The sequence below is a fragment of the Camelus dromedarius genome, chromosome 35, assembly GCF_036321535.1.
Source record: "Camelus dromedarius isolate mCamDro1 chromosome 35, mCamDro1.pat, whole genome shotgun sequence".
NCBI lineage: Eukaryota > Metazoa > Chordata > Mammalia > Artiodactyla > Camelidae > Camelus > Camelus dromedarius.
The window spans coordinates 7415881-7437876 of record NC_087470.1 but is presented as its reverse complement, the minus strand read 5'-3'; the positions used below and the strand labels follow the sequence as shown (position 1 = coordinate 7437876).

The 21996-nt window shown below is 36.2% G+C and overlaps 1 long non-coding RNA gene across 1 annotated transcript; it reads left to right on the top strand.

Moving 5' to 3' along the window:
- Nucleotides 1-1574: 1574 nt before the first annotated feature.
- LOC135319997 (uncharacterized) lies at nt 1575-4916 on the top strand. The gene is made up of 3 exons (XR_010379140.1): nt 1575-1863; nt 1962-2084; nt 4877-4916. It is a non-coding gene; the product is annotated as an uncharacterized LOC135319997 (long non-coding RNA).
- The last annotated feature ends 17080 nt before the right edge of the window (nt 4917-21996 follow it).

Sequence of the window (21996 nt, the reverse complement as noted above, 5' to 3'; positions counted from 1 at the left end):
TACTCCTCCATCTTCTCCGTCTCCTAGAAATATTTTTTAATGTGAAAGAGAAACAAACATCACTTTGTTTATGCCACTGTTCTTTGCAGTCTCTGTAACTGGCAGCTAATTTTAACTAATCCAGAAACTTATCCAAAGTGATCATGTAAGGTTCAAACCCAGGCCCACCAGTCTGCAAAGTCCACGCTCTTAGGCAGAAGCCTGAAGAACTCCTGCTTATAATCTGCAAAAGATTGGTGGTGGGGGAAGTGTGTGTGTTTGTGTGTGTGTGTGTGTGTGTGTGTGTGTGTTTGTGTAAAACTGCTGACAAGAATTTGACAGAAGGAAAGAAGGAAAGTTCGAATATGCTCACAATTCTGCATACCTAAGTGACAATCAAAGGGTATATGCTACTGGACAGTAAAGAATGTAGTCTCCATCAGAGGTGGACAGAGAAAGATCTGTCACCTGCATGGATCTGGAAAGAGAAAGGAAACAGAAGCTGTGTCTCTGAAATATGCTGCTGTATTTTATTTCCCATCTATATTTTATAAATTTCCTATATGCATTTATTATTCTGTTCATAGAAAATTCTAAAAGACTCAGTCACTATTTCCACAGCCAAATTTGTCAAAGTGTAAAATTGTGTTTAGAAGTCTCATCATAAATATTAAGCATTCATTTTGTGCCCATCAGTATGCTAGATATCAAGCACAATATCAAAAAAACATCAATCTTGATTTCTGACCTCAAGCAGCTCAGAACTTAGGTGAACACATAGAAAACAACCAAGTACTACTTAAATGAAGAGATGGATCAGTGCAGGTGATAATAATCAGAAAGAGACTCATGAAAGAGAAGTAAAATTTAGAAAGACCTAAACTCTATATGTTTGCCTTATCTGCCCCAAATATTGTCTTAAAATGACCAATCCACCCTCAGGGCTCAGTCAATCTCTTTCTGGTAACCTGAGAATATCCAGAAGAAAAAGACATAGAAATACTCTGTTTTCTACAGCATCCCATTGGTTTGGGGAAATATCTAGTGGTAGGCTCCTCACATTCATATGATAAAGGAGATGACTGTGAGCAGCAATGTGGCCGGTTCCTCTGCCCAATGGCACAAGCAGAGTCACAAATAACAGAAATGAAAGGATCACTAGAAATTGTGTTATTGAACTGCATGACCTACATGGAACAATCAACTCACTCCTAGGTTTGGCAGGGCCTTTCTGAGTTGATTCCCTGAAAAACAAAACAAAACAATAAAACCCAAACGAAACCAAAAAATAAAAAATTAAAAAAAAAATTAAAAAATGAGAGACTCTGAGTGTCATCAGCTTTGCTCCATGTGGCTGCCTTGATAAGAGTTCAGTTTTCTCTGTGTCATGAGAAAATTTTTATGATTAATGGAAGACAGAATATTATCCAGTATTAACAGTTATTTTCCAATTCTGTATTATAAAATTATTTTTGATAATGGAAAAGTCTCTATTTCTTTAAATTAATTAAAACATTGAAAGTCTACAGTGTATAAAAGAAAGCACTGGAGTTCTGGAGAGGTGAGGCAGAACATGAAGGTAAACAGGAATCGTTATTCCTTTTCTGAGAGGTATGTAATCTACAGGGGAAGCAGGCAGCACCTGAAAGGGGAGGAGAGGTTGGTGGGCCATGCAGGGTTGAAGGAGGAGCATAGGAATATGGGTCTGGGAAAGTTTGGCTAGCTTTAGAGTGCTCAATTGAAATACTAGTTTGGAATATTTTCTCAACACCAGGGTTCAAGTTTGTTAGTCCTACTGAGACATCAGGTCAGAAGAAAAGAACAAAAGTGAGAAGGCATTCATGGCTTTGCATTCTCAGAAAGACATCCTGCTGGTTCAACTGTGTATGATTGAGCATATTGTCATTGATGAAGAATTTTTATTTATTTTTGATCAAAGACTTCACCATGTTTTCCTGAACTTTTCAATCTCCTGTTTGCAGAGTTTTAACGTGAGCTCTCCTCGGGCCTGGGAGAAATTCTGAGAATGACCCCTGAGAATGAGCTCAGTGGTGAGAAGTCCAAGGACAGGATGAGGTCGACATTGCAAGTGTTTTTGGAATAAGGTAGGTTGACTAGAAACTGTAATTGTGCAAGGCCAGCTGTGCACTTCTGTGTGAGCTGATCCCTTATCATGGTCCCAGTCTTAAATATTCACGACCAATTACTCTGTGTTCTCACCCCACTGTGCTGATTGACCCTCTGCCTTAACTATATGACATCCCTTCTTTTTATGACAAGTGTTAGGTAGGTGATCTTCCAGGCTCTTCTTCAAAGGAAAAACACGATTTCCTGCAGCAGGATGCCCGCCATCTCCAGCTAATCTGTCTTCTGGGAAGATGTCCAAATATTTCTTTGAAAGTTTCCCATGCATCCCATTTAAAGAATATGTACTGTCATCTGGGTCCCATATTGGAATCTGCCACAGAGGAGCCAGCCAGTTATTGACTATTTTATCTTTCCCATCAATAAAATGAAGACTTCTAAGAAGATATTTGCAAGTGAAGCCAGGCTGAAAGCTTAGAATTAAAGCAGAGTTGGTGCTCCTTAGCTCCTGTGAAGTGATATAAAAAACACCCTGATGGGTTCTGCTAGTGACAGAGATAGTGCTTGCTGGGATCCCTGTAAGAATTCAATCTGTTCCCTGGACCATGTTGAAATCTGGGCAAAAGTTTTCCTGATACTTTGAAAGCAGCTGGTTTCTGAGGTTCCTCATAGTCAACTTTTTCATTTCTTTGATTTGAAGTAACCCAGGTCTAATACCATCTAGGCCTTGATTCCATGCCCCTCCCATCTTTTCTTCCTCAATATCTGTGTGTGTATGTATTTGTGCATATGTGTTTCTTGGCCTAATATTAGGCTATCTGTTAATTGTAATACACATTTAATACTGAACTTCAATTCTAACCTTAACTGATTCTCTAAGACTAGGACATAATATGTATGCACATGTATGTGTGTGTGTGTGTGTGTGTGTGTGTGTGTGTGTATGTATGTATGTATATATACACACATATATAATTTGTTAAGAATTTTTAAGAATCAATATAAATTGTAAAAGAACAAGATTCAGAACATTTTAGAAATAGAGAAAAAGAGATATGACTCAGAAAGTGTATGAGAATTGGTATCTTGGGTTCTGCTTGTGGCTCTTCTGTCAGTGAGATCTTTGGCAAGCCACTAACAGTCTAGGCAGGAGTTTCTGTTTACTATGCGTTTAAAGTAACTATCCTGGACTATATCAGAAAAGAAGATAGGAATATTTCATGTTCCAGATATCTCAGACTTCGTTTCATTTTACCACTCATTTATCATCCAACAAATATTTATTCTATGCCTACTGTGTGCAAAACACTGGACTGGTTTCTGAGGATACATTGGTCTATTTGATGGATGTGGCCTTTGCCCTCCCGGGTTCCACAAGTTTCCAAGCATTCCTCCAGGGACCGTTAGGCTGGACATGATAAATCAGTGAGGACTAACTAACCAAACCCCAGTGTGTCCCCACACCACAGTTCTCTTTGGCTTTGTCTCCTTAATCCTATGTATCCAAATGCAGGCACACCTTCCAATTATCCACTTATTCTACTAATTTATCTCTGATAACTTCTTTATCTCCAATTCAGTCTCTCCACCAAATTGTTTTTGGAGGATATAAAAACAAATAAACATGTGCCCTCAAGAAACTTAGAGTTTAAAAAAAAATAGAGGCAAATATTTAGCTGGATATATGAGCAAATTCAGGGCTGAGTAAAATCACCTAGTACAGGATATTGACATGGTTCAGAGCCTATGACTCAAATATGCTTTATAATAGCTGAATGTAACCAGGTCACCTTATGAAAAAGAGCAGTATGATAATAAATCAGGCGTCCTTTATCTCATTACAAAATTGAAGGGCAAAAGTATTTGGGTCTTACATTGGTATATGAAAGAGTGGGCTAAAGTGGAGAGGAATTCCCAGATTTCTCACAGAAATTGAGACCTAAAGGGCAAATTAAAAAAAAAAAAAAAAAACAACTTAAGGCTTAATGAAGCCTGTTGTTTTTGTGAGCAGAATAGCTTTTGGTGTCTGGTAAAGGCCTCTGTGTAACTGGGGGAGTTAAAGACAGATTGATTACAAGTAAAAATGAGCGGGGAAGCATACTAAAGAATGAAACAAATATGTAAGTGGGTGTAAATTTTATAATTTTACCTTCATCTTTGAGTGAACTTGATTATCAAATAAAATGCCTGGATTTGCTTAATTTACTTAACCAATTCAATAATCAGATATAAAATTTTGTTCTTCAGGGTCCTCAAGGACACACACACACAAAAATGATGTATGCATTCTGACAAAACATAATCATAATGCAAATAATTTCTATTTATAAACTATTTTATAGTTCATGCATATCACTCAAACAGTGTATTACTGTCATTTCAAAATAACATTCTCTCTCCTCTGTAGTTGGCACACCTGAGAGTGACAGCATCTCTTAGCAGTCCCCAGTCTTGCTGAGTCATTCTGTTCATCCTCCTGTAGCTCAGGCATCATTCAGAGGCCCAACAGGTTGAGAATTGAGAAGTGCTTAACTATGGATCCCTAACTTACTCTGGAGGAATGCTGTAAGACTGTGAACCTCAGGAGAGTAAAAGTCACATCCATCACATAGACTAGCACATCCCCAGAACTCAGTGCATTGTTGTGCATATGGCAGGCACCAAATAAATATTTGTTAGATAATAAATGAATGGGTGAAATGAAGTCTGAGGCTTCTGAAATGCACATCTTCTCCATCTTGTATAGTGCAGGGTCCTCTCAAGATTTAATTCCTAGCTCTGTCTACATTAACATGTTCTTATTTGATTGAAGAATCAACACACTTAAAGACTGGGATTTGGAAGTGAGAAGGTGTACATGGAAGTGATTCAGGAAAACAAGGAAATGAGACACAAGTGGCAACATTTGTCAAAGTAAGATAAAAGAATACTTATTACAAGATTACTTATTATATTTCTCATGTCTGTGCATGTCTTCATCTTCACCTTCTGGTAACATATACATCCACGTTGAATTGAGCCATTTTCCCCAAATCAAGGATCTTGTGACTTTGAAGTACCATAATATCTTGAGATTTCTTTGATAATTTTTGACCAATGGGTTCTAGAGATGCTGGAAACCCTGACAGTATAAAATAACAAGACAGTGTAAAAACATGAGTCAGAAATTCATGACAGCCTTTTGACATAGCTACTTAAATATAGCATGGTGACTAAAAGTATGGATTCTGGAGCAAGACTACTTAGATTCAAATCCTGATTTTGCCCTTGTGAACTGTTTGATTTTTGTTGTTAATTAATTTCTCTGTGCCTTAGTTTTGTATTTCAAAAATGAGTTGTGGTGAGGATTAAATAAACAATACTGTTAGAGCAGTTCTAGGCGTATAGGAAGTGCCATATTAATCTTAGTTCTTGTCGTGATCGTGGGTAAGTCACTTATCCACTCTGGGTTTAGTTTCCAGGTATAAAATGAGAGATTTTGACTAGATTTTCTCTAAGGCCCGCCTGAACCTACTGTTTTCAAATGCTTACACTCCATGTGCTTTTCTACATATATGTATGTAGTTTGTGATAGTAAAGTGCATGATTAGTTAGTAAATGCTTTCCTTGATTGATGGAAGGAGATATTATTAGGGGTTTGAGACAGTCTTCTTTACTAGGCCAAATTCCTTGAGGGTAAGAGTGTATCTTTTCCTTCTCAGGATCCCAAGGCCTAATGTGGTGCCTGGGGACAGTGGGTGCTCTGTAAACTGTTAATGGATATGGAATAAATGCCTATGTCTTTTGTACCCAGATATATGGGAATGGGAAAGGGTTGTAAGTCCTTCCTAAGCCTTATCTCAATTAAAGCTACTTACACCGAATATTCAAAAAACATTGGTTCTCTCTACTGGAGACATTCCTAGTACAGGAATTCAAGTTTGAATTTTTGATGGCAAATTCTGATTTGAGTTCATAAGTCCTGGATTTGTGAAGTAGGGTATAGCAGATACACATAGTTTACTGTGTTGCAAGCACAGATTTGGTTTTATGGCATTGAGGATGGCATGATCAGCATTAAAATGCCAAGTCTCATTTCTTTGCCATGTATTTATGCGTTTTTTTCCAGAGCAGCTTTATCTATAGATTTGTACACATGTTGCATTTGCTTTGATTCATTTTAAGTAAAAAAAAAATAAAGAGAGAGACATAGCATTAATTAAAAAAGTAATGTTAAGAAAATGAAAAGACAACCCACAAAATGGTAGAAAATATTCACAAATAATATATCTGATAAGGGACTTGTATCCAGAGTTCATAAAAACAAAACTAAGCAAAATAATATGATTTACATTTCTCATTTAAGTTATTATTTTCTCTACACCTCAAGTCTTTTTTTGGCATTACTGTTTTCTTTTTCATTAATTGAATATTTTCTAATATTACTTTTTAAATTCTTTAATGATTTTCTTGCTATATATTTTTAGTTATTTACTTAGTGATTGCTTTAGGCCTTACCATATATGTCTTATCAAAAATAGTTTCACAATTACACCAGCAATTTCAGAGAATGTAGAAACAGCATTCCCATATAGCTCTACTCTCTTTTGTTTCTTACTGTGGTATTCTTGTCATAGGTATTATCTCTATGCATGTTATAAGCCCGACAGTACATCATTATAATTATTATTCCTTTATGTAATTTTATGTCTTTTAAAGAAGCTGAGAGGAGAAAAGAGAGCAAGTTTATACGTATAACATTTTTCTTTTTTTTAATTGAGTTAGAGTCAGTTTACAATGTTGTGTCAGTTTCCAGTGTAGAACACAATTTTTATGTTATATGTATAATTTTTCTCATATTAGCCTTCTTTCCATTTCAGGTTCTATGCATTTGTTCCTTTGGATTCAAGTGAAACATCTGGAGTCAGTTCTTAACCCAATGTTGGTTTGTTGTCACCAACCTCTTTGCCCTGCTATTGGTAAATATATTACATTTCTGTATGATATATGCCCACAAATACAATTAAAAGTATACTGCTTTATGATTTTTAAACAAGAAAGGATAATAGGCAATTATACTCCTTTATAATTGCATAATTACCTTTATCAGTGTTCTTTGTTTTGTGTGTGTGTGTATTCAAATTACTGTCTTGGGTCACTTGCTTTAAGCCTGAAGAACTAACTTTAGTATGTCTTGTAAGGTAGGTCTACTAGCAGCAGACTCTTTCAGATTTTGTTTTCCAAATATCTTTTTATTTCATCTTCATTTTTAAATGATAATTTTGCTGGATATATAATTCTTGATTAAGGGTTTTTAAAATTTGAGGGCTGAGAATAGGTTATCCTATTGCCTTCAGCCCTCTATTGTTTCTGATGATAAGTCAACTGTTAATCTTATAGGAGTTTCCTTAAGCAAGGAGTCATTTTCCTCTTGCTGCCTTCAAGATTTTCTTTGGCATGTTTACTATGTGTCTATTCATGGGTCTTTTTGAGTTTATCCTACTTGCAGTTTGTTGAAATTCCTGGATATGTAGATTTAAATTTTTTAGGAAATGGGAAGTTTTTAGCCACTAATTTTTCAAATATTTTTCTGCTCCTTTCCTTCTCTGTTCTTCTGGTGCTGCCTTTACATGTCTGTTGGTATACATTAGTGTCCCACATTTCTCTGAGGCTTTGCTCATTTTTTCTTCATTCATTTTTCACTCTGTTCTTGGATAGCATAATTTCTATTGATCTATTCTTAAGTACTTTTACTTTCTGCCCATTTAAGTGTATTATTGATTCCATCTAGTGAATTTTTAAATTTCAGTTATTGCTCTTTTCAGCTCCAAAATTTCCATTTGGTTATTTTTAATAATTTCTGTCTCTTTATTAATGTTCTCTATGTGATGTGACACTGTCATCATGCTTTACTTCTAAAATCATGGTTTTCTTTGTTTCTTTGAACATATTTATAATGGCTTCTTTTCTCACATCAGGTCTCTCCTGCAGGTGGCTTTATTGACTGCTATTCTTCTGGTATCTAGGCCATAATTTCCTGCTTATTTTGCATGTCTCATATTTTTTGGAAAATGAACATTTTAGATATTGCAGCAACTTTGGGTACTGGCTTCATCTCTCCCCTCTTTCAGTGCTTGTCATTGTTGTTAGCTTGTTTACTTGTTTAAAGACTAACGATTATTTTAGTGTTGTCCATTCCCTTCTCTTCCTCCTCTATCCCCTAAACAGACACCGGGTAAAGCCTCTGATGTTTTTCCTCAAGGATTCATCCTTGGATATGCCCAGCCACTTTGGGATAACAAGGTTTTAGCAGGACTTAGGCAGTGTTTGTCTAGTTACCTGACCACACTAACCTATGAAACTCCACTAACTGCTGGTTAAAAGCTCTATTGTTCATAACAATGCCCTGGAGAATAAATTATTTACACCCTAATCCAGTCAAATTCAGGCTGCTATGAAGGGACAGTTCCTGATGGTCAATGTTTGAAATTTATTCAGACTCTAGTTCTTGCAGCTGGTTTCTTATTTTTCTCCAGCAAAATGTTGGCTTATCATTTAGCCTGTATCTTCAATGAATTTTTCAGTCTCCTCCCCATTGCCTCTTACCAACACTTCTTCTGCTTTTGAAAGCACCCTTAGATTTGAACTTCTTATGCTGTTGCAAATAATGTTGGCTCCTTTGGGGAGATAATTTGAGCTCTCTGTTCTATGGTCTGCCTTTCCTCCGAGGGAAAATCTCTGAGCCACAACTCTGGTGCTGGAGTAAGGAACAATATGTCAATTCTAAGTGACAGCCCAGTTTGAAGAAGTAAGTGCTCAGTGGATATATGGGCAAGAGCCCCAGGTGTCCTTGGCTTGTCTCCATCGGCACAAGCCCCTGTCCTATAAGCTGAGTCAATAGCAATTGGGACCTCAATGTCCTACCATGCCCAAGGTAGAACCTTTGTCTCATGAGAGGAAATGTGGTGGAAGAATGGGGCCCCCACCTGTTGGCTGCTGTAGTACAGAACTTTGCCTCAGCAACAAGTATCTAGGGGCAGTATGAGAAATGCTAATGTCATGTCCTTCCTAGGAAGACAACCCTCCAACCAGGACCTGGGGGGAGTCAAAAACTTGTGTTCTTGGTTGTACAAGTCTGGGTGGAGTTCCCAGCTCAATGAATGGAGAGGGGAAAATTACGGATTTTCAAATACTAAAGACTCATCATTTTATGGAGCTTTAGTAAATATTCTTGATTAAATGTGTCCTCATTTGCTGTATATCTGTAGTGGCATTTCCATTTGTGTATGCTCATAAGGCCAACTATTTTTAAATGTGTTTTAAAAATAATTTTCATCAGTTTCTTGAGGAGTGATTCTGAGTTGCACACCATCATGCCAGAAGTGGAGCCAGGAAGGGGAAACAGATACAGTATAGATTAGCATTCTCTTTAACTGAGGGCTTGCTGTATCTTTGGTTGCTAGTGGAAGGCCTAAGATATATTTGTAGTATTAAAAATAAAAATAAAAAAAATAATTTTTAATGTTAGTATGTTAGAAGCAAAGCATAAGATGGCAATTCCTGTAGATGATTTGTTGCTTGAATCCTATGAGAAGAAATCTTTAGAGAAGTGGAGACATAGGAGGATGCAAGTTCCCAGGCATTTCTAAAGGGCGATCATGTGAGCCTTTCTAGCAGCCAGCACTCAAAGCATCTTGGGATGGATACTCTGCTGTAAAGAGACTAAGAGAGTTCAATATGAGCTATGAAAATCAACCTCATAAAAATAAGCATAGTAAAGAGTATGTAGAGTAAAGAAATTCAGTGTAGAGTTTACTAACAGCTGCTCCAAGAACCCAAATCAACCACATAAACAAAATTGTAGCAACAGTAATAAAAACAATATAACAGCCACTCTTATTGGAAACTTTCTACCTTTAAGGAAATACACTTACTATCTCTAATACTCATGATCACACAGTAAATTAGATATTATTCCTACATTTATGCAAGTGAAGAGATTAGACTTAACATCTTCTAGGTCACTTAACTTGGTTCTAGAGCTTAGTCTCAGATGCAAGCTCTCTGATTCCAAGGCCTGTCCTCTGTCCATTACTTACACAAAACTGTCCAAAAAGAGGTGAAGAAACGATAAAAGAAAGAAAAACAAAGGGTAAAAACAGATAAGAGAATAAAATGGTAAGGAAAAATGTATAAAAGTATAGTCATGCATGGGAGTGCCAGGTCAGGATCAACAGGTTCCCCTGTAGCTCTTCATTAGCACAAATACCCTCCAATTTGTTCTAAGCCTTCTGAGGTGAGCTTCATCAAGGCTCAACAATGCTGAACCCACAAATCTTTTCAATGTAGCCCTATCTCTACCTTGGGTTTTTGCTGAGAAGTCTGAGGAAAAACTCCCTTAAACATTCCAGAAGCCCAATTGTTTGAAAGCATCTATGATACATACTATATCTCCTCAGAGAGTCTTTTTCTGATTATGTCATACTCGAAGGATGCAACCATAATGATTCTGAGGTTTAAGCAAAAGACTCTTCATTCACGTCCTTCGTTTCATATTTGACCCCTCCATCTTTTTTCTTTTGTTTTCTGGCAACACCCTGGATTTGTTCTTTGCTTGGAAACCATTTATGAATTTAATTTTAGGATCATTTCCCTTCCTGGGAACTGCTGCTTTGTGTCTTCCTATTCCCCTTCCCAAAATTGAGTTTATGGTCTCCATAAGATTATATATCATGACAAAAGTATCTTATAAGTCTCCTTCAACTTTCACTGCATTTTGCAAATTTTGATGAGTTGTATTTTTATTTTTATTTCATTGAATACATTTTAAAATCCCTCTTGAGACTTATTTGACCTATGTATAATGTAGAAGTGTGTTGTTTACTATCCAGGTATTTTAGGACTTTCCAGCTATCTTTCCATTGTTGATTTCTAGTTTAATTTCACTCTAGTCTGAGACATACATTATAACATTTCTGTTCCTTTCAATTTTTAAGGTGTGTTTAATGATACATAATGAGGTCTATCTTGGTGAATGTTTCATGTTAGCTTGAGGAAAATATGTATTCTGATGTTTTTGGTATTCTATAAATGTTGATTACATCCTGTAGATTCCAAATAGAAAAATCAATCAATATAATATACCACATTAAGAGAGCAAAGAAAAAAATGGTCATCCAATTGATTCACAAAAATCCTTTGATCTAATTTAATAATTTTTCTGTTAAAAAAATACTCAAAAAGTAGGAATAGAAGAAAACTTCCTCAACATGATAAAAACCATGCATGAAAAATCCACAGCTACATCCTACTCAATGATGAAAGACTGAAATCTTCTCCCCTAAGATAACAAAAAAGACAGTAATGCCCACTTTTCCCTCCTCTATTTAACATAGAATTAGAGGTACTAGCCAGTGTAATAAAACAAGGGAAAGAAATAAAGAGATTTAAAATTGGAAATGAAGAAATAAATTCTCTCAACACACAACATGATATTAAATATAGAAATATCAAAGATTTCACCAAAAAAATTGAAAAAATAAACGAATTCAGCAAATTTGGAGGATACAAAATCAACAATTAAAAATCAGTTGCATTTCTATACACTAACATGACAATTCAAAAAATTAAGAAAGCAATCCCATTTAAAATAGGATCAAAGTGATTTATTAAAAATAAATTTAGCCTAGAAGAAGAAAGATTTGCATACTGAAAACATTGCCAAAAGACATTAAATCAGACATAAAGAAATAGACATCCATGTTCATAGGTGGGAAGTTTTAATATTGTTAAGCTGTCAGTACTACTCAACAGATTCTACAGATCTCATGCAATTCTTATCAACATTCCAATATTTTTCCAGAAAATAAAAACTTCTAAAATTCATAGGGAATTTCAAGAGATCCCAAATAAACAAATAAAAAATCTTGAAACAGAAGAACAAAGCGGGAGATATCATACTTCCTGATTTCAAAACTTAGTACAAACTATTGTACTCCAAATAGACATATAGACGAATACAGTAAATAAATCTTCTCATATGTGGTCAAATGATTTGATAAAGGTGTTAAGACCATTCAGTGGGAAAAGCACAATATTTTCAACAAGTGATACTGAAGAAATTCGATATTCACATGCAAAAGAATGAAGTTATACCCTTACCTTCCTCCATATTCAAATATTTACTCAAAATAGAACAAAGATCTAAATGTAAAAGCTAAACAAAATCTCTTAGAAGAAAACGTAGGGGAAACTCTTCATTCTATTGGGTTTGGCAATGATTTCTTGGATATACACCAAAGGTGTGTGTAGACAACAAATTAAAAAATAGATAAATTGGTTTTTACAAAAATTTAAAATTTTGTGCATATCAAAGGACAATATCAAAAGAATAAATGGTAACTCACAGGATGGGAGAAAATGTTTACAAATCATACATTTGATAAGAAATTAATATTCAAAATATATAAAGAACCCTTTAACTCAGCAACAACAAAAACAAAAACAAAGAGCTCATTTCAAAAATAGTCAAGCACTTGAAGACACCTTCCCCAAATAACAGAGATAAATGGCCAATAAGTACCTGAAAAGGTGCTCATCATCATTATTCATTAAGGAAATGAGATATATTTCACACACATTAATATGGTTGCCATTTCTTTAGAAACATAAAACAAATTTTGGTGAGGATGTAGAGAAATTGAGAATCCTGTACATCATTGGTAGGAACAAATTGAACAGCTAATGTAGAAAACAGTATAACTATTCCTCAGAAAATTAAACATAAAATTACCATTTGATTCAACAGTTCAACTTCTAGTTATATATCTCAAAAGGACTGAAAGTAAGAACTCAAATATATAGTTGTACACCAATGTTTATAATTGCATTATTCAAAACAATACAAAAAAATGGAAACAATCTAGTTATCCACTAACATATGAATGGGTAAGTAAATTGTAGTGTATTTGCTGGTCAGAATGGCTGTCATCAAAAGAACACAAGCAACAAATATTGGCAATGATGTGGATAAAAGAAACCCTTGGTGGGCTCTTGGTAGGAAAGTAAATTCATGCAGCCACTGTGGAAAATAGTATGGAGATTTCTCCAAAAATCTCAAAATATAATTACTATATGACACAGAAATTCCACCCCTGGGTATATAAAACCAAAACCAAAACCAAAACCAAAACCAAAACCAAAACCAAAAACACTAATTTGAAAAGATACATGCATGTCAATGTTCATAGCATCATTATCTACAATTGCCAAGGTATGGAAGCAACCTAAGTGTCCATGAACAGGTGAATGGATAAAGAAGATATGATATACACACACACAGAGATAGATATAGATAGATATAGTGTGTATAGATATTTATTGTATACTACACACACACACACACACACACACACACACACACACAATGGAATACTACTCAGCCATAAAAAATGAAATTTTGCCATTAACAGCAACATGGATGGACTTGGATGGCATTGTGATAAGTGAAATAAGTCAGACAGAGAAAGACAAATAGTATATGATATCACTTATATGTAGAATGTATAAAATACAACAAACTATTGAATATAACAAAAACAACAATAAAAAAAGAAGCAGGCTCACAGATATAGAGAACAAACCAGTGGTTACCAGTGGGAAGTGGGGTGGGCAATAAAGGTGTGGAGGAGTGGGAGGAGTGGGAGTAACACACTATTGAGTTTAAGACAGGCTACAAAGATGTACTGCACAACACAGGGAACATAGCCAGTATTTTGTAATAACTGCAAATTAAGTGGAAATCTAAAAGTTCTATAATAATTAAAAATTAAAAAATAAAATAGAGTGTAGTACATTCTTACCATGGAATGTTATTCAGCCTTAAAAAGAAGGATATTCTAACACATGTTACAGTCTAAATAAACCTGAGGACATTATGCTAACTGAAATAAGACAGTCACAAAAAGAAAAATACTATATGATGTCATTTTTATGAGGTATCCAGGGTAGTTAAATTCATAGAAACAGAAAGTTTACTCACACTTACCAGGATCTTGGGGAGAGGGAAATGGAGACTTGTTTATTGGATACAGAGTTTCAGCTGAGCATGATGCAAAGGGTTGGAGGTAGATAGTGATGATGATTGTAACATCTATGTGAATATACTTAATTCCACTATATTGTACACTTTAAATAGTTAAAATAGTAAATAGTTGTGCATATTTCATCAAAATAAAATAATTAGGTACTTTAAGTGGGAGGGAAATAGAACTTGATTGTCTGCATTTTCTATATTAGTGGACAGTCAGCAGGGGCAGAGAGAGATTGGGGCCTTAGACTAAATATATCAGGGGAGGAATTCATTACTCATATTTTATCAGGGACCGTTTCCTGGTCTAAGAGTGGGCACCATATTCAATGCAGCCTGGGACCACTGTCCACAAAACAGTGGTCAGGGAATAAGATCACATTATCTGAAGTAAAAGGAATTCCATCCAAATAACACTGTTGAGTGGCACAACCACACTTCCATGGAAAAAGAGACACAAGGAAGAATATTCCAGAGTTGTCATATCAGTCCTATTACAGTCATAGAAACAGAATCCACTTTAGTTTGTTTAAACATAATACATTTGTACAGGTGATAAAGGAATAGAGATCAAAAAACACAAAATTCTTCACCAAAGCCTTTACTTTTTTGCCTATAGGTAATAAGAGGGATATTTATTACCCTTTGAAATAATAAACAAATGTCACACTTATTCATACATCCAACCATTAATCTATTTATTCATTGTTTCAATCACCATGCACTCTAGGTTTTACCTTACTTTAAAGTTACCATATTTGGTCCTTAGGGCTCTATAATACACAATTATATCTCCAGGCAAGATGCACTAGGTTGAAACCAAACTTAAAAAATGACTATTTGGTTGTTACTTAGATTGTTGATCACTACACATAAAATATTTATATATATACACACACATACACATACATACACATATCTATATACACACACACACACATCAATACACACACACACACACACACACACACATATATATATACATGTATATAATTACAATATTTATTTCTGCCTAAATAACATTATGTAAGGCCCATACACAGTGTAAGCTGCATGAGGACAAGATCTTTACATTTCTCTCTTTACATAATCCAGAACAATGGCAGGGAGGACATAAGAATTTAACAATGTAAATAATTAGAACCAAGCATTCCTTAATGAGGATAAAAATAGATGTGTGAATAAATTGTTATCTACTTTTTAAAGCCTTTTTATTTTTCTAAGTGACCATAGTCAGTGTTATTATTTTTTATTGAAAGAAAATAGAAACAGTATTTCAAAGAGATATCTGCACTCATGTTTATTGCAGCATTAACCACAATAGCCAAGCAATGAAAGCAACCTAAATGCCCAACACATGAGTGGATACAAAAGATGTGGCACATATATATATACACAAGGGAATATTATTCAGTCACAAGGAAGGAGGATATCCTGCCATTTGCAGCATCAATGGACCTTAAGCACATTATACTTAGTGATATAGGTCAGAGAAAGACAAGTACAGTGTGATATCACTTACATGTCGAATCTAAAAAAGGCAAGGCTTCTCTTTGCTCTTCAATGCAGGGTGTGTCTAGTCCAAGGGATTAGAACATATGCTTAAGTCAAGCTCTCAGTGGGAACAGATATACAGATATTTCTGTAGAATCGTTTACTTTTGCATTAAACCCCATGATACATTGTTCACATATTCATTACTATATGGTTTCTTCTTTAAAAGGCAAAGCCATTCATTCTTCCTTCTGAACACTTGAAGCCACAGCTAGATGGAGTCATTTAAAGTCTCCAGTGGAGATGAGTTAACATCTTAGCAGAGATACAGAGACTGTGGTGCATAAGGTCACAGAGGGGGGGACTGTACCAAAAGCATTTCTTCTGCTCCTCTGGCCCTTAAGTCAACTTAGAGACCTTAATCTAATATCTAAAATCCAAACAATCTATTATCTCAGAGGTTTGGAGTGATCATGGAATTCTGGCAATTGAAAACAATCACACATTTGTCAGCTTTTTGTTTTTACAGAAGTTTCTTACTAAGTACCCTCTGTGCCTAAACATACACTATGAAGATGTACAGAAAAAAATATATATAATGGTGTCTGTCTTCCAATGAACTTTACTTTTATTTGAAAACAAATACTAGACCAAGTTAGTTGCACTTGGGCCAAGAGTGTGTTTATACCATGTACCTCTGACAGGGAGACTGTGATGTCTTTTCAGGATATGAGCATCACTCCTAGCTTGGATCCTGATTCTGACAGTCCTTGAAGTGTTTGGGCATTCTCATTTCCCAGCATATGGATCCAAGTACATTTCCAGAGGTCCCCTACGGGAGGCACTGTGAAAATCATTATCATTTATCCTCATCCCAGAGTTGCAATGTCCTCTCTCTTGGGATCCTGCCCTCCCCTCCAGGTGATAGTTCCATCATCTGAAATTGGTTTAGACCAAGGCTAGGGATTATAACCTTTTATCAATGTTACCTCTCAGCTTCCAATAAATATCCTTGATTCCAATGGTTTCCTCCCCATTCTTTTTTTCTCTACAGACACCTTGTTTTATTTGCCATCTTCAGAATTTTCTCTGGTCAGGTCTGCTAGCTGCCACTCCAACCAAATTATAGACTGAATGTTTGAATGTGTTCTCCAAAATCCATTTGAGAAAACTCCAACTACCAATGTCCCAATGTGCTTGGAAATGGGGTTTGGGAGGGATTAGATAATGAGTGTGGGGCCTTCATGAATCTAATTAGTGCCTGTATAACAAAAAATCATGAGATTCTCTCCCTCTCTCTCTCTCCCTCTCTCTCTGTCTCTCTCTCTTCAACATGCTAGGACACAGTAAGAACCTTGTCATCTGTAAAGCTGTAAGAGGACCCTTACCAAGAAAATAACAATGCTGGCACAGTTCTTTTGGACTTTCAGCCTCCAGGACTGGGAGAAATAAATGTTTGTTTTGTAAGCCACACAGTCTATGGTAATTTGTTATAGCAGCCTGAGCTAAGACAAACCACGATGCTCATTACTCTCATTGTATGTACTTGAATTCTGATGTTTAAATGCCAACACCTGGCCTCTGTGTGTCTGGGTTTTTCATTCCCTATTACTATCAAGGCATCCATTTCTGCAGTGGTAGATCACAACTTCTGTACTTGCCTACAGCAGAGATGCCACCACTGAACTTAAGGATGATGGGAATTCCTCTCACCAGTGAATATTCTTAATGTTTAATAATTTGTTTCTAAACACTGTAAAAGTGTAATTGAAACCTATGAAGAAAAGGTTACTCTTGCTGAGATTTCAAGGGGTAACAGGAAATTTCATACCTTATTTTTGAAGCAAATATAAGAGATTAAAAACCAAGGCCAAAGCAAAAACAAGATTAGGATGCAGACGTTATTTCCTAGTATTCTGATCTTAGTCTTAGACCCCTTATTGAGCAGGCTAATGTCATTTCTAGAAGCAATGAGCAATTCCATTTATTCACATTCCATTTACTATTTTAATTATTAGTATTATACTTTGTTTTCTTTGTTATTCTAGAAATGATAACACAAGATATCTTTGCAAATTTGAAAAGATAGAGTATATAATGAAAAGCATGTGTCCTTTCTATCCCTGATGCCAAGCTGTCCTCTTCAGGAAGAACCAATGATACCAATTTCTAATGAATCTTCCGGAAATGTGCTATATATACATGTGTATGAGTGCCCATAATAATTGCATTTTTTTTTATGGTGAACACATTATACAAACTGCTTTGTGCCTCATTTTTTCACTCTACAATCTATCTTCCAGATTGTTCTATATTTATACAAATAGAGCTCCACTATCTATTTACTAGCAATCTAGTATTCTAGTATGTGTGCATGCAAAATATATATTACCAAATTACATATATGAGCATTAAGTGGTTTCCAATCTTTTGCCATTAGAAGTGAAGCCTCAGTGAAACTCTTGTATGTATGTACATACACATATATATGATTTTGCACACATATATATTTCCTAAAAGTGAACACACTAAATCAAAGTGTCCATGCATTTATTCTATCTAATGTGGGCCAGGCATCAATATCCTCTAGAAATCACTTTTTATACTTAAAGCATTGCTGAATGAAAGTGAAAAGCATGCACATCAGTAATAGGCCAGAGAATATACATGTATAATATATTATATATCTAATTTCTTTACAAGGAAAGCTACATCTTTTTAAATAGTAAGCCCAATACTTTCATAACATTACCAAGAATGTTAGCTGGGGCAGGCAATAATGAAGTGATTATTTTGCCAAGGTTGACCAAGGCTTGTGCAAGCAAGGAACGATCATCATTTTTAGTGTCAACAATTCTCTTTCTCAAATGATTTATCTCTGTTTTCATCTTCTCACATTTCTTTCTAAATCCTTCAGTACACAGATCTTCTTGGACCTAAAAAAAAAAAAAAGTGAGGAAGGAAGTAAAACTTTTTAAATCCCCCATTTTTTCAAGGATTACATTTTGTCAAACTTTAAAACTTTGTCAGACTATCTTTGTTGTATTCCTAAAATTTTTCTCTCTTAATCATGAAAGGAGACTCTTGTAACAAGGAATATTTCCTGGTTTGGACCTAAATATTAAGAGAAAGTGTAGTTTACAGCCTTAATAATATTCATATACCTTAGGGTTTTGCCAGGAGGCTAAGCCTGGCATGAGGATAAATGTAATATTTTCCAGTCAAAAAATGCAAATGAGAGGTAGCCTTGGTCTGACTGCACTAATTCTCAGTCCCAATCAGGATGGTACTGTCACCCATATTATAGAAATCTGTTATAAACACATGGTCCACAAATTATAGAAATCTCTTATAAATCATGTTCAGATGAACAATGAGAGAAATCCCTCCAAGCCACATGATAGCTTGGGAATCTATACAAACCTGGAGGCAATGCAGCAAGATTAAAAGCTGCCACTTCCCTGTATTTTTAATTCTGGACATTTCTGGTAGTTTTATGTCAGCAGAGACCTACCTCAGGGCCTTGGGCTGAGCAGGGCTCCTGGTAAAATGTAGTGATCTTGGTAAACCATACTATTTGTTGTTCATATTAAACACAGACATTTGAAATATCTGTTCAATCAAGCCCTGTGAGATCATTTTAAATTTCTCTAAGTGGCTATTCAACCCTATTTATATTCTCTGAGGGCTTGGAGTAGGGGGGGCATACTCATCCTGAACACTCCAATGTCTACTTACAGAGACGAATTTAAAGGTGTTGGAAGGATTCAAAGGCTTCAGGGTTTTAATAAATCCCAAGCAGTAGATGCACTTCTGATCTCTGCATGATCTTGCTGTAACCTTCACCCATCCCTTCCTGAGGTACCAGGGCAAATCTATCAAGCTCTACTACTGCCACAGCCTGATTCACCTTCAGCTGATGCTCCAATATCTTGTTTGGCTCTCTCAGCAGGTTTTCTCTTTCCCTCACCAGCTTCTCCATCATCTGGACTATGTGTTTCTGAAGACTTCTCTTCTGAGCCTCCACCTGCTGCTGCTGCTCCTGCAGTTTCTGTTTCAGCAGCTCCTGTTCCTTAACAGCTGTCTCATTCCTGGTCCACTCCTCTGCCCCAGGGAGGCATTAGAGAGGGAAAAAAATAGGCAACGATTGACCTCCACCCTCTTGAGCTCAGAGGCCAAGCCAAATTGAAGAGAGTGGTAGGAAATCTCCGAAGTCTTCCCCCCCACCCCGTGTCCACACCATCAAGACCACACTTCAGAATGTGAGAGAAAAGGCTCTGTATGTCTGGCATCCAATCACAGTTCCCTTTGTTGTTTCCAGACACAGCAGGGTTGTTCCACAGAAAGGAAGGAAGCTCCTGTATTGGGAAGGTTTTCTCTCACACCTTTCAGAGGGCACTGCAAGAACATACACATCCCACTGTGAGCCCAGCCCTACCCTGTACCTGCTATGGGCTTCTCCCCATCATTGAGGGTTTATCTGCCTGCAGGATTTCTCTATTGCCACCTGGGACAGCAGAAATCTCTGGAGGAACTCATTTCCCTGAGGAACCAAGGAGGAGCACAGAAATTAGATTTCGAATAAGTAAATTAGTGCTGCAAAGACAACTAATTCCATGTAACTTTTGCTTCATGTTTAAAGTTCCATAGTGGTTCCTTACAATGAGTCCAAGCTCCTTAGACTGACCTGTCTCCCTCCAGTCACTTGCCCAGTGCTACTTCCTTCTCCCCACTCTAGATTCCAGCCAGTCAGAACCATGTTCAGTTCTACAAATCCAAATCTCTGGTGCTTGTACATATCTGTTTTCCCAGTGTGAAATAGTGCCTCTAAATTGTGCTGGTCTTCTCCTCTGCCACTAGCTGGTTATAACTTTAGACAACTTATTTTAACCTGCCTATGCTTCTCAGTCCAGATCTTTAAAATGTTGATAATGTAGATACTTCTTAATGTTATTTGAAAGATTAAACTAAAGAGTCTAGGGAAAGAGTTTAACATTTTGGCTATAGGAAACAACTGTTCAATATATATTAGTTGCATTAGTATTGCTGTTTTTTAATTATGATGATAATGATGATGATGATGATGATGATGATGATGATGATGATGATGATGATGATGTTTGTTTCTAACACCTAAGTAGCTCTTTCCTGAGTGTTATAACTTGTCTATGTAGTTGACTTCCTGTCTCAATTGTGATCATCCTTGTGTACAAAGACTGACTTGTAAATTGTCAGTGCTCAACACGTCAAATATGTTGTTGAGTAAAAAAAAAAAAGAATAATTTATGTTCTGTCTCTGGATTTAAGAAATCTGTACTCATGGTTGGGAGTTGACATTTGTACTCTCTTCAGGAATAAATAGCATGCAGTGAACCTTAAGAGCCAAAGCTGTTTGAATGGTCCCATACTCTCTCTTTATGCATGCATGGAGCTGCAGTCTCAGATTTTCAGTATAGCCCTTTGACTATTCTGTAGGTTCTCCATGTTTCCCTTATTCCTCACCTTCACTCCTTTCATGGGCACGTGGTGATATTCCTTTTCAATAATTTCCTTTGCTTTCCTGTAGAGTTCATGACCTCCAGGAACAGAGAAAGTTCCTGCTGGGATACTTTTTATTAGTGTCTTTGAAAGCTGATCAAGTTTAGTCTGGCAATATTTGATTGATGTCTCTTCATTCTGCATCAAGAAATCATCTTTCTTATTCTTTATGATTTCCTAGAGGGAAGAAAGATAGAGGGCTGTCACCAGAAGCAAGGAACAGAGGAAGTAAATTTCCAAAGGATCTGGTAGAAGAATTGGTGTAACTGTGTTCCTCATGAGAAAAGTATTCTGTTGGAGGACATGTAATAAAACAGCAGTCACAAGATTTGATTTATTCACAGCTCTGAAAACTCTGGAAGACCATGGGGAAGTTCCCTAAGCTCCTTTGGGTATTTCATCTGAGCTGTTGGAGTTGCATTACCTAATCTCTCTGGTTACTTGAAGCTGCCACATTCAGTGATTCTGTCTGTATTCAATGATAGATACAAGGAGCAACCTAAGCTGAAAGTGGCCTGAGATGTGGATCTGAAAAGAGAAATTTTGGTTCCCAGCCATAGGAGTGTGTTCACAGAAAAAGAAGCCAGCTAAAGAATGTCTTGGGTGTTCTGGACAGGCTTGGAATCACAGAAGTATTTATTTCAAGAGGATATCTATACTGATTTTTCATTGAAGGTCAAAGGGAGTTCCAGATAAACTGCCTGAGTTCTGGCAGTCAAAAAAGAAGGAAATGTAGTCCTTTGAAACTCTGTCCCTCATGAGAACATGGACTACTTTATCCTTAGTGAGAGATGAGCCGTGGGACAGGTAACAACACTTCTAGGCTTCATTCT